The 15,337-nt window shown below is 52.9% G+C and overlaps 1 long non-coding RNA gene across 1 annotated transcript in view; it reads left to right on the plus strand.

Annotated features, from left to right (window-relative positions):
- Window positions 1-6,610: 6,610 nt before the first annotated feature.
- The window catches only part of LOC140355802 (uncharacterized), a 302,561-nt gene continuing 293,834 nt past the window's right edge, over window positions 6,611-15,337 (plus strand). Inside the window, exon 1 of the long non-coding RNA XR_011926030.1 lies at window positions 6,611-6,719. This is a non-coding gene — a long non-coding RNA (uncharacterized lncRNA). The remainder of the gene's footprint in view (window positions 6,720-15,337) is intronic.

The following is a 15,337-nucleotide window of genomic DNA, read 5'->3' on the forward strand; positions in this document are numbered from 1 at the left end:
ACCATGACCCCACCATGACCCCACCATGACCCCACCATGACCGCACCATGACCCCACCATGACCCCACCATGACCGCACCATGACCGCACCATGACCCCACCATGACCGCACCATGACCGCACCATGACCCCACCATGACCCCACCATGACCGCACCATGACCCCACCATGACCCCACCATGACCCCACCATGACCCCACCATGACCGCACCATGACCCCACCATGACCCCACCATGACCGCACCATGACCGCACCATGACCCCACCATGACCCCACCATGACCGCACCATGACCCCACCATGACCCCACCATGACCCCACCATGACCCCACCATGACCGCACCATGACCCCACCATGACCCCACCATGACCGCACCATGACCGCACCATGACCCCACCATGACCGCACCATGACCGCACCATGACCCCACCATGACCCCACCATGACCACACCATGACCCCACCATGACCCCACCATGACCGCACCATGACCCCACCATGACCCCACCATGACCCCACCATGACCGCACCATGACCCCACCATGACCCCACCATGACCGCACCATGACCCCACCATGACCGCCCCGTGACCCCACCATAACCCCACCATGACCCCACCATGACCCCAACATGACCCCACCATGACCGCACCATGACCCTACCATGACCCCACCATGACCCTACCATGACCCCACCATGACCCCACCATGACCCCACCATGACCGCACCATGACCCCACCATGACCCCACCATAACCCCACCATGACCCCACCATGACCCCACCAGGGTCAGCTAACGAGGACATTACACACGAGATGAACAAAGCTATGGCTGGTCCAAAACGCTCCGTCTGTCGCATGAGGTTTGTTTATATGTGACGCAAAAGGTCAACGGGAATGAAGGGCGTATTAGTCCCCTGAACCCACGCATATCGCCACCTAGTGTTAGGAGGACGACATGGTGAGTAGGATGGAGAGTAGGATGGTGAGTAGGATGGTGAACAGGATGGAGAGTAGGATGCAGAGTAGGATGCAGAGTAGGATGGAGAGCAAGATGGTGAGTAGGATGGTGAGCAGGATGCAGAGTAGGATGCAGAGTAGGATGAGAGTAGGATGGAGAGTAGGATGGAGAGTAGGATGAGAGTAGGATGGAGAGTAGGATGGAGAGTAGGATGGTGAGCAGGATGCAGAGTAGGATGCAGAGTAGGCTGAGAGTAGGATGGAGAGTAGGATGGAGAGTAGGATGAGAGTAGGATGGAGAGTAGGCTGAGAGTAGGATGGAGAGTAGGATGGAGAGTAGGATGAGAGTAGGATGGAGAGTAGGATGAGAGTAGGATGGAGAGTAGGATGGAGAGTAGGATGAGAGTAGGATGGAGAGTAGGATGGAGAGTAGGATGAGAGTAGGATGGAGAGTAGGATGGAGAGTAGGATGGAGAGTAGGATGAGAGTAGGATGGAGAGTAGGATGGAGAGTAGGATGCAGAGTAGGATGCAGAGTAGGCTGAGAGTAGGATGGAGAGTAGGATGGAGAGTAGGATGAGAGTAGGATGGAGAGTAGGCTGAGAGTAGGATGGAGAGTAGGATGGAGAGTAGGATGAGAGTAGGATGGAGAGTAGGATGGAGAGTAGGATGAGAGTAGGATGAGAGTAGGATGGAGAGTAGGATGGAGAGTAGGATGGAGAGTAGGATGCAGAGTAGGATGCAGAGTAGGCTGAGAGTAGGATGGAGAGTAGGATGGAGAGTAGGATGAGAGTAGGATGGAGAGTAGGCTGAGAGTAGGATGGAGAGTAGGATGGAGAGTAGGATGAGAGTAGGATGGAGAGTAGGATGGAGAGTAGGATGGTGTTACGCCCGGATAATGACGAGGACAGAGCTGAGACGATTTCAGATGTTGCAGATCCACTTGCATTTTATTTACAGGATTTACAAAACAAAAGAGGTTTAAAATACAGCAACGTGTTCACACAGCACCAAGACATGAGCAACGTGTTCACACAGCACCAAGACATGAGCAACGTGTTCACACAGCACCAAGACATGAGCAACGTGTTCACACAGCACCAAGACATGAGCAACGTGTTCACACAGCACCAAGACATGAGCAACGTGTTCACACAGCACCAAGACATGAGCAACGTGTTCACACAGCACCAAGACATGAGCAACGTATTCACACAGCACCAAGACATGAGCAACGTGTTCACACAGCACCAAGGCATGAGCAACGTGTTCACACAGCACCAAGACATGAGCAACGTGTTCACACAGCACCAAGACATGAGCAACATGTTCACACAGCACCAAGACATGAGCAACTGCCACCAGGCACATTTTATAGGCCACTGGGTTGATCTACTGGGGGACTTCAACGTGACAGTGACACCTGGAGAGGGGTGATCGGGAAGAACGGCTTCCCCGATCTGAACCCAAGCGGTGTTCAGTTATTGGACTTCTGTGCCACGGATTGTCCATAACGAACACCATGTTCAAGCACAAGGTCCATCAGTGCACATGGCACCAGGACACAGGCCGGAGGTCAATGATCGACTTTGTTGTCGTGTCATCTGACCTCCGGCCGCGTGTCTTGGACACTCGGGTGAAGAGAGGGGCGGAGTTGTCAACCGATCACCACCTGGTGGTGAGTTGGATCCGCTGGCGGAGGAGGAAGCCGGAGAGACTTGGCAGACCCAAGCACATTGTGAGGGTCTGTTGGGAACGTCTAGTGGAGCCCTCTGTCAGTAGGGTATTCAACTCGCTCCTCCGGGAGAGCTTCTCCCATGTCCCGGGGGAGGTTGGGGACATTGAGTCCGAGTGGACCATGTTCTCCGCCTCCATTGTTGATGCGGCTGCTCGGAGCTGTGGTCGCAAGGTCTCCGGTGCCTCTCGTGGCGGCAACTCCCGAACCCGGTGGTGGACACCGGAAGTATGGGATGTTGTCAGACTGAAGAAGGAGGCCTATTAGGCCACTCTGGCTTGTGGGTCTCCGGGGGTCATCGACAGGTATCGCAGAGGCAAAAACCCGGGCCTGGGAGGAGTTGGGGAGGCCATGGAGGAGGACTATCGGTCGGCACCAAAGAAATTCTGCCAAACCGTCCGGCGCCTCAGGAGGGGGAAGCAGTGCTTCACCAACACCGTTTACGGTGCGGGTGGAGGCCTGCTGACCTCGACTGGGGATGTCGTCGGACGGTGGAAGGAATACTTTGAGGATCTCCTTAATCCCTCAGTCACGTCTTCCGAAGAGGAAGTAGAGACCGGGGACTCAGAGGCTGGCTCATCCATCACCCAAGCTGAAGTCACTGAGGTTGTTCGCAAACTCCTCGGTGGCAGGGCTCTGGGGGTGGATGAGATCCGCCCTGAGGACCTAAAGTCTTGCAAGTCTCTGCAACATCGCGTGGCGGTTGGGGACCGTGCATCTGGATTGGCAGACCGGGGTGGTGGTCCCTCTGTTCAAGAAGGGGGACCGGAGGGTGTGTTCCAACTACTGAGGGATCACACTCCTCAGCCTCCCGGGTAAGATCTATCCAAGGTACTGGAGAGGAGAATCCGACCGATAGTTGAACCTCGGATTCAGGAGGAGCAGAGTGGTTTTGGTCCCGGTCGTGGAACACTGAACACGCTCTAGACTCTCCATCGGGTGCTCGAGGGTTCATGGGAGTTTTCCCAACCAGTCCACATGTGCTTTGTGGATCTGGAGAAGGCTTTCGACCGTGTCCCTCGGGGTATCCTTTGGGAGGTGCTCCGGCAGTACGGGGTCCGGGGCCCTTTGCTCAGGGCTGTCCGGTCGCTGTATGACAGGAGCAGGAGCTGTGGTCACTGCAGTAAGTCAGACCTGTTCCCAGTGCATGAGGGACTCCTCAGGGCTGCCCTTTGTCACCGGTTCTGTTCATAATTTTTATGGACAGAATTTCTAAGCGCAGTCAGGGGTCGGAGGGTGTGGTCAGGGGTCGGAGGGTGTCCGGTTTGGGCACCACAGGATCTCATCTCTGCTGTTTGCAGATGATGTTGTCCTGATGGCTCCATCAAACCCGGACCTGCAACATGCACTGGGACGGTTTGAGCCGAGTGTGAAGCGTCTGGGAAACCGGAAAAAGGTGGCTTGCCCTCTCTAGGTGGGTGGGGTGTCCTTGCTCCAAGTTGAGGAGTTTCAAGTATCTCGGGGTCTTGTTCACGAGTGAGTGAAGGATGGAGCGTGAGATCGATCGGATCGGTGCAGCGGCTGCAGTGATGCAGTCGCTGCATCGACTGTTGTGGTAAAGAGGGAGCTGAGCCGAAAGGCAAAGTTCTCTATTTACCGGTCGGTCTACGTTCCTACCCTCACCTATGGTCATGAGCTTTGGGTAGTGACCGAAAGAACAAGATCGCGGATACAAGTGGTCGAAATGAGTTTCCTCCGCCGTGTGGCTGGGCGCTCCCTTAGAGATAAGGTGGGGAGCTCGGCCACACGGGGGTAGCTCGGAGTAGAGCCGCTGCTCCTCCAGCTGAGGTGGCTTGGGCATCTGTTCCGGATGCCTCCTGGGCGCCTCCCTCTGGAGGTGTTTCAGGCATGTCCCACCAGGAAGAGGCCCCGGGGAAGACCCAGGACACGCTGGAGAGACTATGTCTCTCGGCTGGCCTGGGAACGCCTCGGGATCCCCCCGGAGGAGTTGGAGGAAGTGTCTGGGGAGAAGGAAGTCTGGGAGTCCCTGCTCAGACTGCTGACCCGGCCCCGGATAAAGCGGCAGAAAATGGATGGATGGGTTGAATTGACCCTCCTACTCAAAAGACCAGGTAAGTAACAATCTTTCTAAAACAGCACAGATGAAAGCTAAATGTAGGAAAACATATACATACTTTAATTTAATACAAAAATATATTCTTTATTTAATTTACTGTGCACCATTTCAACCTTACCATATATTTTAAAATAGTCAATTCCCTAATACACCCCTCCAATGTTCTGCCCCGGAACATTCTTAAGGTGCTCCGGCTCCCTGGGGACTCTTTTGGCCGGCGCACCTAAAATGGCTGACACATGAGGTAAGGTAACGTTTCATTTTGATAAACTGAACAGTTTCAAAACACCCACTTGTTTCCTTTGATTCTCTTCCTACATTACAGATGGAGAGCAGGATGGAGAGTAGGATGGAGAGTAGGATGGAGAGCAGGATGGAGAGTAGGATGGAGAGCAGGATGGAGAGTCCCGTGTCCCGGGCTCTAGCTCCAGCTCTGGACTGAACTTGACAGGAAGGGGTTGGGTAGACTAGCTGGTTCTTCCAAATAAAAGCGGAACCGTCCAGTTGATGTTGGTTTGTGATTTAAAATCTTGGGTGAGATGAGGGGCATTTTCCTGCTGTCTGCACTTCAACCACACGATGGCGCCATCGTCCTACACCAGAGCGTCCTGCTGGGCCGTCGTCCTACACCAGAGCGTCCTGCTGGGCCGTCGTCCTACACCAGAGCGTCCTGCTGGGCCGTCGCCCTACACCAGAGCGTCCTGCTGGGCCGTCGTCCTACACCAGCGCGCCCTGCTGGGCCGTCGTCCTACACCAGAGCGTCCTGCTGGGCCGTCGTCCTACACCAGCGCGCCCTGCTGGGCCGTCGTCCTACACCAGAGCGTCCTGCTGGGCCGTCGTCCTACACCAGAGCGTCCTGCTGGGCCGTCGTCCTACACCAGAGCGTCCTGCTGGGCCGTCGTCCTACACCAGAGCGTCCTGCTGGGCCGTCGTCCTACACCAGAGCGTCCTGCTGGGCCGTCGTCCTACACCAGAGCGTCCTGCTGGGCCGTCGTTCTACACCAGAGCGTCCTGCTGGGCCGTCGTCCTACACCAGAGCGTCCTGCTGGGCCGTCGTCCTACACCAGCGCGTCCTGCTGGGCCGTCGTCCTACACCAGAGCGTCCTGCTGGGCCGTCGTTCTACACCAGAGCGTCCTGCTGGGCCGTCGTCCTACACCAGAGCGTCCTGCTGGGCCGTCGTCCTACACCAGAGCGTCCTGCTGGGTGCAAAAGCATCTGAGGAACATGTACGGGACGAGAGACGGAGACACGGGGAAGGACACTGAAAACACAAAGAATTAAATATTTAAGAGACTCTCACAGGGTCTGAAGGACAGAGGGGGACGCCAGTACAATTATATATTTATTTTTCTGAACATATTTTGCTTGTGTTCATTTTGTACTTTGCACTTTGGAAACTTTGTGTTGGTAAAATGTGCTGTACAAATAAAGTTGGATCTATAGATAATGAAGTGTTTGTCCCTCATTATGTCCGGGCCTCAGTCCTTCTGCTCTAATTAGATGCGACTTCATCATCGTGGACAACAAAAGGGTGAGCGGGACATTCCCGGCAGCACAGGGGTGTTGTTGTCCCGGGCTCCGGGTTGTTCTAGTCCCCTCCACACCTAACAACGCTAACTGTGGCCCCACAGTGGCCCCACAGTGGCCCCACAGTGAGCTCCTCTCGTGGGCAAGGACATGTGTGGAGACGCTGACGGACATGGACAAGGATGAGCTGCAAAGAAACAAACAAAACGGAGTAAAGCAAGATTGAAGCAGAACAGAACTGGGACTGAACCGGGACAGAAGTGGGACAGGGACAGAAGTGGGACAGGGCTGAACTAGAATGGGCTGCGTGGACGAGGTGGACGTGGAGTGTAAGATCTGCTACAGTCGGTACGACCTCCAGAGTCGGAGGCCAAAGCTCCTGGAATGTTCTCACAGCCTGTGCTCCAAGTGTCTGCGCAAGGTATGTGGACCTGGACCTGGACCTGGACTTGGACCAGATCTGAACTGGACCTGGACCTGGACTTGGACCTGGACTTGGACCGGATCTGAACTGGACCTGGACCGGATCTGGACTGGACCTGACCTGATCTGGACTTGGACCTGGACTTGGACTGGATCTGACCTGGAGCTGGACCTGGACCTGGACCTGGACCTGGACCTGGACCGGATCTGACCTGGACTTGGACCTGGACCTGGACCTGTACCTGGACCTGGACTTGGACCGGATGTGAACTGGACCTGGACTTGGACCGGATTTGAACTGGACCTGGAATTGACTTGGACCTGGACTGGATCTGAACTGGACCTGGATCTGACCTGGACCTGGACCTGCATTAAAATCACAGACATGACAGAAATCACAACAGTTTAAGACCTAAAAGAGAAAAGTGCAAATAAAATCCTCACATTTACAACTGAACAAAACAGTCAGTGATTCAAGTTTAATTAACAGCAGATGGAAGGAAACTGTTCTAATGGACCGTGGCCTCCTGTCTGAGGGGAGTGGCCTCCTGTCTGAGGGGAGTGGCTTCCCCTTCCCGAGGGGAGTGGCCTCCTGTCTGAGGGGAGTGGCCTCCTGCCTGAGGGGAGTAGCCTCTTGTCTGAGGGGAGTGGCCTCCTGCCTGAGCGGAGTGGCCTCCTGTCTGAGGGGAGTGGCCTCCTGTCTGAGGGGAGTGGCCTCCTGTCTGAGGGGAGTGGCTTCCCCTTCCCGAGGGGAGTGGCCTCCTGTCTGAGGGGAGTGGCCTCCTGCCTGAGGGGAGTAGCCTCTTGTCTGAGGGGAGTGGCCTCCTGTCTGAGGGGAGTGGCCTCCTGTCTGAGGGGCGTGGCCTCCTGCCTGAGGGGAGTGGCCTCCTGTCTGAGGGGAGTGGCCTCCTGCCTGAGGGGAGTGGCCTCCTGTCTGAGGGGAGTAGCCTCCTGTCTGAGGGGAGTGGCCTCCTGCCTGAGGGGAGTGAACTCCTGTCTGAGGGAGTGGCCTCCTGCCTGAGGGGAGTGGCCTCCTGTCTGAGGGGAGTGGCCTCCTGCCTGAGGGGAGTGGCCTCCTGTCTGAGGGGAGTGGCCTCCTGTCTGAGGGAGTGGCCTCCTGCCTGAGGGGAGTGGCCTCCTGTCTGAGGGGAGTGGCCTCCTGCCTGAGGGGAGTGGCCTCCTGTCTGAGGGAGTGGCCTCCTGCCTGAGGGGAGTGGCCTCCTGTCTGAGGGGAGTGGCCTCCTGTCTGAGGGGAGTGGCCTCCTGTCTGAGGGGAGTGGCCTCCTGCCTGAGGGGAGTGGCCTCCTGTCTGAGGGGAGTGGCCTCCTGTCTGAGGGGAGTGGCCTCCTGCCTGAGGGGAGTGGCCTCCTGTCTGAGGGAGTGGCCTCCTGCCTGAGGGGAGTGGCCTCCTGTCTGAGGGGAGTGGCCTCCTGCCTGAGGGGAGTGGCCTCCTGCCTGAGGGGAGCGGCCTCCTGTCTGAGGGGAGTGGCCTCCTGCCTGAGGGGAGCGGCCTCCTGCCTGAGGGGAGTGGCCTCCTGTCTGAGGGGAGTGGCCTCCTGTCTGAGGGGAGTGGCCTCCTGTCTGAGGGGAGTGGTCTCCTGCCTGAGGGGAGTGGCCTCCTGTCTGAGGGGAGTGGCCTCCTGTCTGAGGGGAGTGGCCTCCTGTCTGAGGGGAGTGGTCTCCTGCCTGAGGGGAGTGGCCTCCTGTCTGAGGGGAGTGGCCTCCTGTCTGAGGGGAGTGGCCTCCTGCCTGAGGGGAGCGGCCTCCTGCCTGAGGGGAGTGGCCTCCTGTCTGAGGGGAGTGGCCTCCTGTCTGAGGGGAGTGGCCTCCTGTCTGAGGGGAGTGGTCTCCTGCCTGAGGGGAGTGGCCTCCTTTCTGAGGGGAGTGGCTCAAATAGTCCAGGGTGAGAAGGGTCGGCTGTGATCAGAGCTGTTCGTCCCAGAGTCCTGCAGAGATGAAGTCTGCAGCTGATCACCTTCTCATCAGAGGGCGCTGTAGTCTCTGTTTGTCCCTCTCTGTGGCTCCAGCGTACCACATGGTGATGGAGGAGGTGATGGAGGAGGTGATGGAAGAGGTGATGGAGGAGGTGATGGAGGAGGTGATGGAGGAGGTGATGGCCGTGTAGAACTGCTCCATCATCAGCTTGTCTTCCCTCAGCTGCTGCAGGAAGTACATCCTCTGCTGGTTCTTCTTCATGAGGAGCTGATGGTGGCTCCTCCCACTTGAGGTCCTGGTGATGGTGGCTCCTCCCACTTGAGGTCCTGGTGATGGTGGCTCCTCCCACTTGAGGTCCTGGTGATGGTGGCTCCTCCCACTTGAGGTCCTGGTGATGGTGGAGCAGAGGAGGGGGGGGGGGCTGTGACTTTCCTGAAGTCCATGATCATCTCCACTGTCTTCTGGACGTTGAACTCCAGGTTGTTACTGTTGCACCAGCCGCTCCACCTCCTGTAACAGACTCATCCCCGTCTGAGATGAGCCCCATGAGGGTGGTGTCGTCATGGTGATGAGGGAGGTGTCATCATGGTGATGAGGGTGGTGTCGTCATGGTGATGAGGGCGGTGTCGTTATGGTGATGAGGGCGGTGTCGTCATGGCGATGAGGGCGGTGTCGTCATGGCGATGAGGGCGGTGTCGTCATGGCAATGAGGGCGGTGTCGTCATGGCGATGAGGATGGTGTCGTCATGGTGATGAGGGCGGTGTCGTCATGGTGATGAGGGCGGTGTCGTCATGGTGATGAGGGCGGTGTCGTCATGGCGATGAGGGCGGTGTCGTCATGGTGATGAGGGTGGTGTCGTCATGGTGATGAGGGTGGTGTCGTCATGGCGATGAGGGTGGTGTACCCTGCAGGTGGAGTCAGAGCTCCTCCTGCAGGTGGAGTCAGAGCTCCTCCTGCAGGTGGAGTTAGTGCTCAGTCAGTTTTGTCAGTTACTGGTGCAAAGTGAGTTAGCTCTAAGTGTCTCGGTGGTTTTAGGGTAATTTTTTGCATTGTGGGATTTATAACATTTTTAATGCCCTGAACTTTGTCATTAAAGAATAATGTAAACTCATTACACTTGATGTGGAAATGAGTTCTAACGGCAGCTGAGCTGGAGGGTTTGTTCATCTGTTACTGTGGCAACAGGACACGCCCGTTGTTACTGCAGCTTCCAATTATTTCAGAGAAATATCTTTCTCTAGTTCTACATAAAATGAGGTTGTACATGTTCAGCTTCTCTTTGCCCTGTGACACTCCCTTTTCTGTGTCATAGGACAATGCTCGTGCATGATTCATATATTTGACTTGTGTCATTGTCTCTACCACTGTTTCGAATGACATGAGCCTTTATTTGAGCAGCCTGCAAATTATAGTTACAAGATTGAGCTTTTAATTAACTTAGTTCACACTGACAACTTTGGTGCATTTGTGCTGATGTTTAGTGTCTTTAAGCCTGTTTTGTATTATTTGGCGTGGAGGGCCCCTAGAGGCCAAAATGTACAAAATGGGTCATAGGTCTGATTGACTTTTAGGATCAAGGGCACATCAAGGAGCGCTCTTCAGAATTGAACTAATCAAAGTCATGTTTATGATTCTTGTAGGTGGCGTTAGAACACCGATCATAATGTCACATTATTGTAATCGGTGGAATAGAAATGATTACAATTTCAACCCAATCAGATGAAGCGTGTTGTCTCCTGAATGATATGAATGTGTTTGTGAGCATTCATTGGCCAATAGTGAAAAATACACAATATCTGTAATGCACTATTTTTCATGGTGGAGGAGAATATAACCCCTACGTTTCAGACAAATCAGACAATGTTGACATTTCACGTAATGGGCAGGGGGCGCTATTGAGTCATTTGGTTATATGGGTATTAAATCATCCAGTGTCGGGCCGTGGGTCTGGGGGCCTTCAGTGAGGTCCCTAACCCTAACCCTACACAGTCCCACCCGAATGACTCCACCTCATATTACATCATGTTACCCTCTTTATGATGTCATGGCTCTAGACACTGTACATTTAGACAGAAACGCAGTTTAACCAGGCGTTGCCTCACCTTCTCTGTGCCGATGTCCGCTCGATGTCCGCTCGTTCTCCGCTCGTTCTCCGCTCGTTCTCCGCTCGTTCTCCGTGCGTTCTCCGCTCGTTCTCCGTGCGTTCTCCGCTCGTTCTCCGCTCGTTGTCAACGCGTTTTCAAAGCGTTTTCAACAGGCCGATGTCCAAACTTTGAAAGTGGGAAACAAACCCGCCTGTAACAGGCTTTGCAGCGTTGGTGTCGGACGACCTCTTACAATGTCTAACTTTTCTTGAAAAGTTCGTCTTGAGAAAGGCGTTATAATTATGTCCTCGACCAAATCGATATCTTTTCCTCCTTCCGCCGATGTGGGTTGAAAATACAACTTAGTAATACACGGATTAATGTGTCTGTCAAATGCAGTTTCCTCGTTCTGAGGTGCCAAAAAAATGCATTAGTTGGGGAAATTTGAGCTCATACCTTATACAAAAGGTCTAAAGGTTTTGCACCAGATTGTAAAAGGCAAGGCAAGGCAAGGCAAGTTTATTTGTAGAGCACATTTCATACACAAGGCAATTCAAAGTGCTTCACAGCAGGAAAAATGCATTCAAATCACAAAGAAATTACAGAAATACAATAAAATTAACTAAATTAAAAATTATCAATCCAACTGATTTTCTAAACTAATAAAATCACAAACAAAAGAGAAGAGTGCAAAGAAAAAATCCTTTTAGTCATATGCGCAGCTAAACAAAACAGTTTTTAGCTTAGATTTGAACATTGTCAGAGTTGAAGCCTGTCTCACATCTTCAGGAAGACTGTTCCAGATTTTAGCTGCATAAAACTGAAACGCAGATTCCCCATGTTTTGTCCTGACTCTGGCACCAGCAGGAGGCCGGTCCATGTTTAGTCCTGACTCTGGCACCAGCAGGAGGCCGGTCCATGTTTAGTCCTGACTCTGGCACCAGCAGGAGGCCGGTCCATGTTTAGTCCTGACTCTGGCACCAGCAGGAGGCCGGTCCATGTTTAGTCCTGACTCTGGCACCAGCAGGAGGCCGGTCCCTGAGGTCCTCAGAGTCCGAGATGGTTCATATGGCACTAACATATCCAAGATGTACTTTGGTGCTAGGCCATGGAGAGACTTGTACACAAGCAGAGCTGCTTTAAAGTCTATTCTCTGAGCCACAGGGAGCCAGTGCAGAGACCTGAGAACAGGACTAATGTGATCAGCTGCAGTACATCCAGAACGCAGCAGCGTTCTGGATGTACTGCAGCTGTTTTACAGCTCGTTTGGAGAGACCAGTGAGCAGGCCGTTACAGTAGTCTAATCTACAGGAGACAAACGCGTGGATAAGTCTCTCTAAATCTGGTTTTGACACTATATTTTTGATTTTGGCAATGTTTTTTAGATGGTAAAAAGCTGCTGATGTTATTGATTTGACGTGGCTATTAAAGTTCAAGTCTGAGTCCATTATTACCCCCAGATTTCTAATTTGGTTTGTAGGTTTTAGAGCGAGACTCTGGAGGTGACCGCTAACACTTTCTCTTTGTTTCTGTGGGCCAAAAACGATTATTTCAGTCTTGTCTGAGTTCAGCTGGAGAAAGTTGTTTTGCATCCACAAACTGATCTGTTGGATGCAGTGACAGAGTGAATCTACTGGTCCATAGTCACCTGCCGATAGTGAAACATAGATCTGAGTGTCGTCTGCATCATTGTGATAGGACACATTTTCACTGCGTATCAACTGACCCAACGGCAGCATGTAGAGGTTGAACAGAAGGGGACCCAGGACTGACCCTTGGGGCACTCCACAGGTCAGGGTCATGTGGTCTGAGACACAGCTACCAATTTCAACAAAGTACTTCCTGTCTTCCAGATAGGACCTTAACCAGTCCTCTAGTCTCTGTAAGAGGATCCCATGATCAACAGTGTCAAAAGCAGCATCAGATCTAACAGAATTAAGACTGAGGCTTTGCCCGTGTCAGTGTTCAGGCGGATGTCATTTGTCACCTTGACAAGAGCAGTCTCAGTGCTGTGATGAGGTCTAAAACCTGACTGAAAAACATCAAATGAGTTGTTTATTAAGAGGAAATCTGTGAGCTGTTGGTAAACAACCTTTTCAAGGACTTTGCCCCAAAATGGCAGATTAGAGATGGGCCGGTAATGACTCAGTACTGCGGCATCAAGACTGCTCTTCTTTAGGAGAGGCTTTATGACCGCAGTTTTCAAAGACATTGGGAATGTTCCAGATTGAAGCGACATGTTAACTATGTGAGTGAGTGGTGCTAACAAACTGTTCAGCACAGACTCTAGAAATTCGGTGGGTAACACATCAAGGCAGCATGTAGATGAACTCAGACTGGTGATGATCTCATGGACAGTTTTGTCAGTTACTGGTGCAAAGTGAGTCAGCTCTAAGTGTCTTGGTGGTTTTAGGGTAATTTTTTGCATTGTGGAATTTATAGCATTTTTAATGCCCTGAACTTTGTCATTAAAGAATAATGCAAACTCATTACACTTGGATGTGGAAATGAGTTCTAACGGCAGCTGAGCTGGAGGGTTTGTTAATCTGTTTACTGTGGCAAACAGGACACGCCAGTTGTTACTGCAGCTTCCAATTATTTCAGAAAAATATCTTTCCCTAGTTCTACATAAGATTAAATCAAATGGAACGTTTTGATTTGTTTCATAATCTTTTTACTTGAAACTGAACTTTTATAAGTTTTTTACAAATAAGGAGTTATTATGACCAATAAATTAAACAAGGTCATGACATTATAACCCTCTGTCTGACATTTTGATCAAGGCTTATACATCAGAACTCAATGGTAATAATATCTAAATGATATCAATGTATTTCTAATCCCTCCATCGGGTGCTCGAGGGCTCATGGGAGTTCAGTCCACATGTGCTTTGTGGATCTGGAGAAGGCTTTCGACCGTGTCCCTCGGGGTGTCCTTTGGGGGGTGCTCCGGGAGTACGGGGTCCGGGGCCCTTTGCTCAGGGCTGTCCGGTCCCTGTCTGACCGGAGCAGGAGCTGTAAGTCAGACCTGTTCCCAGTGCATGTGGGACTCCTCAGGGCTGCGCTTTGTCACCGGTTCTGTTCATAGTTTTTATGGACAGAATTTCTAAGCGCAGTCAGGGGTCGGAGGGTGTGGTCAGGGGTCGGAGGGTCGGTCAGGGGTCGGAGGGTGTGGTCAGGGGTCGGAGGGTGTCCGGTTTGGTGACCACAAGATCTCATCTCTGCTGTTTGCAGACGATGTTGTCCTGATGGCTCCATCAAATCCGGATCTGCAGCTGCACTGGGACGAGAGTGAAGCGTCTGGGATGAGAATCAGCTCCAAATCCGAGGTCATGGTTCTCGACCGGAAAAAGGTGGCTTGCCCTCTCCAGGTGGGTGGGGTGTCCTTGGCCCAAGTGGAGGAGTTCAAGTATCTCGGGGTCTTGTTCACGAGTGAGGGAAGGATGGAGCGTGAGATCGACAGTTGGATCGGTGCAGCGGCTGCAGTGATGCAGTCGCTGCATCAACCGTTGTGGTGAAGAGGGAGCTGAGTCGAAAGGCAAAGCTCTCTATTTACAGGTCGGTCTACGTTCCTACCCTCACCTATGGTCATGAGTTTTAGGTAATGACCGCAAGGACAAGATCGCGGATACAAGTGGTCGAAATAAGTTTCCTCCGCCGTGTGGCTGGGCGCTCCCTTAGAGATAAGGTGAGGAGCTCGGCCACACGGGGGAAGCTCGGCGTAGGGCCGCTGCTCCTCCACGTCGAGAGGAGCCAGCTGAGGTGGCTCGGGCATCTGTTCCGGATGCCTCCTGGGCGCCTCCCTCGGGAGGTGTTTCAGGCATGTCCCACCGGGAAGAGGCTCCGGGGTAGACCCAGGACACTTTGGAGAGACTATGTCTCTTGGCTGGCCTGGGAACGCCTCGGGATCCCCCCGGAAGAGTTGGAGGAAGTGTCTGGGGAGAGGGAAGTCTGGGAGTCCCTGCTCAGACTGCTGCCCCCGCGACCCGGCCCCGGATAAAGCGTAAGAAAATGGATGGATGGATGGCACTCTTCAGAGTCGCTGTGACACGTAGCCTCAGGTCTGCAGCCTCCGATTCAGTCATTTTGTTGTTCCTAATTACAGTTTCAGTGGCTGTGATGTAGTCCTCTGTAGGGATGTGTTTAGAGGTGACAGAGAAATTGAGCCCTTTAGAGAGCACGTCCTTTTCTGCCTGTGTCAGAACACGATCTGATAGGTTCTTAATCCAATTGTTTTTGCTGGTCGCTAATTTGTCTGTCTCAGTCCTAATGTCGAGCTCGACCTCACCTGCATTCTTTTTGTTCAAAAGAATGTTGAACTTCTTGATTTGGCGTTCTTTGCTCTTCCTGTGCTGTGCTTCTTGTGCTGTCTGTGTAAAATCCAGCACTCTTTTGAAAGCTTCTTCAGGGAGTATGCTGGTTCATTTCTCCTGTAAAGTTCCTGTTCTGTCTTTCAATTTATCAATTCTGATGTTGTTTTCCTGGATCCTTTCACTGAGCATCTGCATAAGGCTCCTTCTCCAAATCTTCTCTGCTCTGTGTCCTCTGACCGGTGATTTGATCTGCAGGCTCTTCGGGATCATGTTGTTCTGTCTGC

The sequence above is a fragment of the Eucyclogobius newberryi genome, unplaced genomic scaffold, assembly GCF_026437365.1.
Source record: "Eucyclogobius newberryi isolate DKJ021-1_F unplaced genomic scaffold, fEucNew1.0.hap1 SCAF_12, whole genome shotgun sequence".
NCBI lineage: Eukaryota > Metazoa > Chordata > Actinopteri > Gobiiformes > Gobiidae > Eucyclogobius > Eucyclogobius newberryi.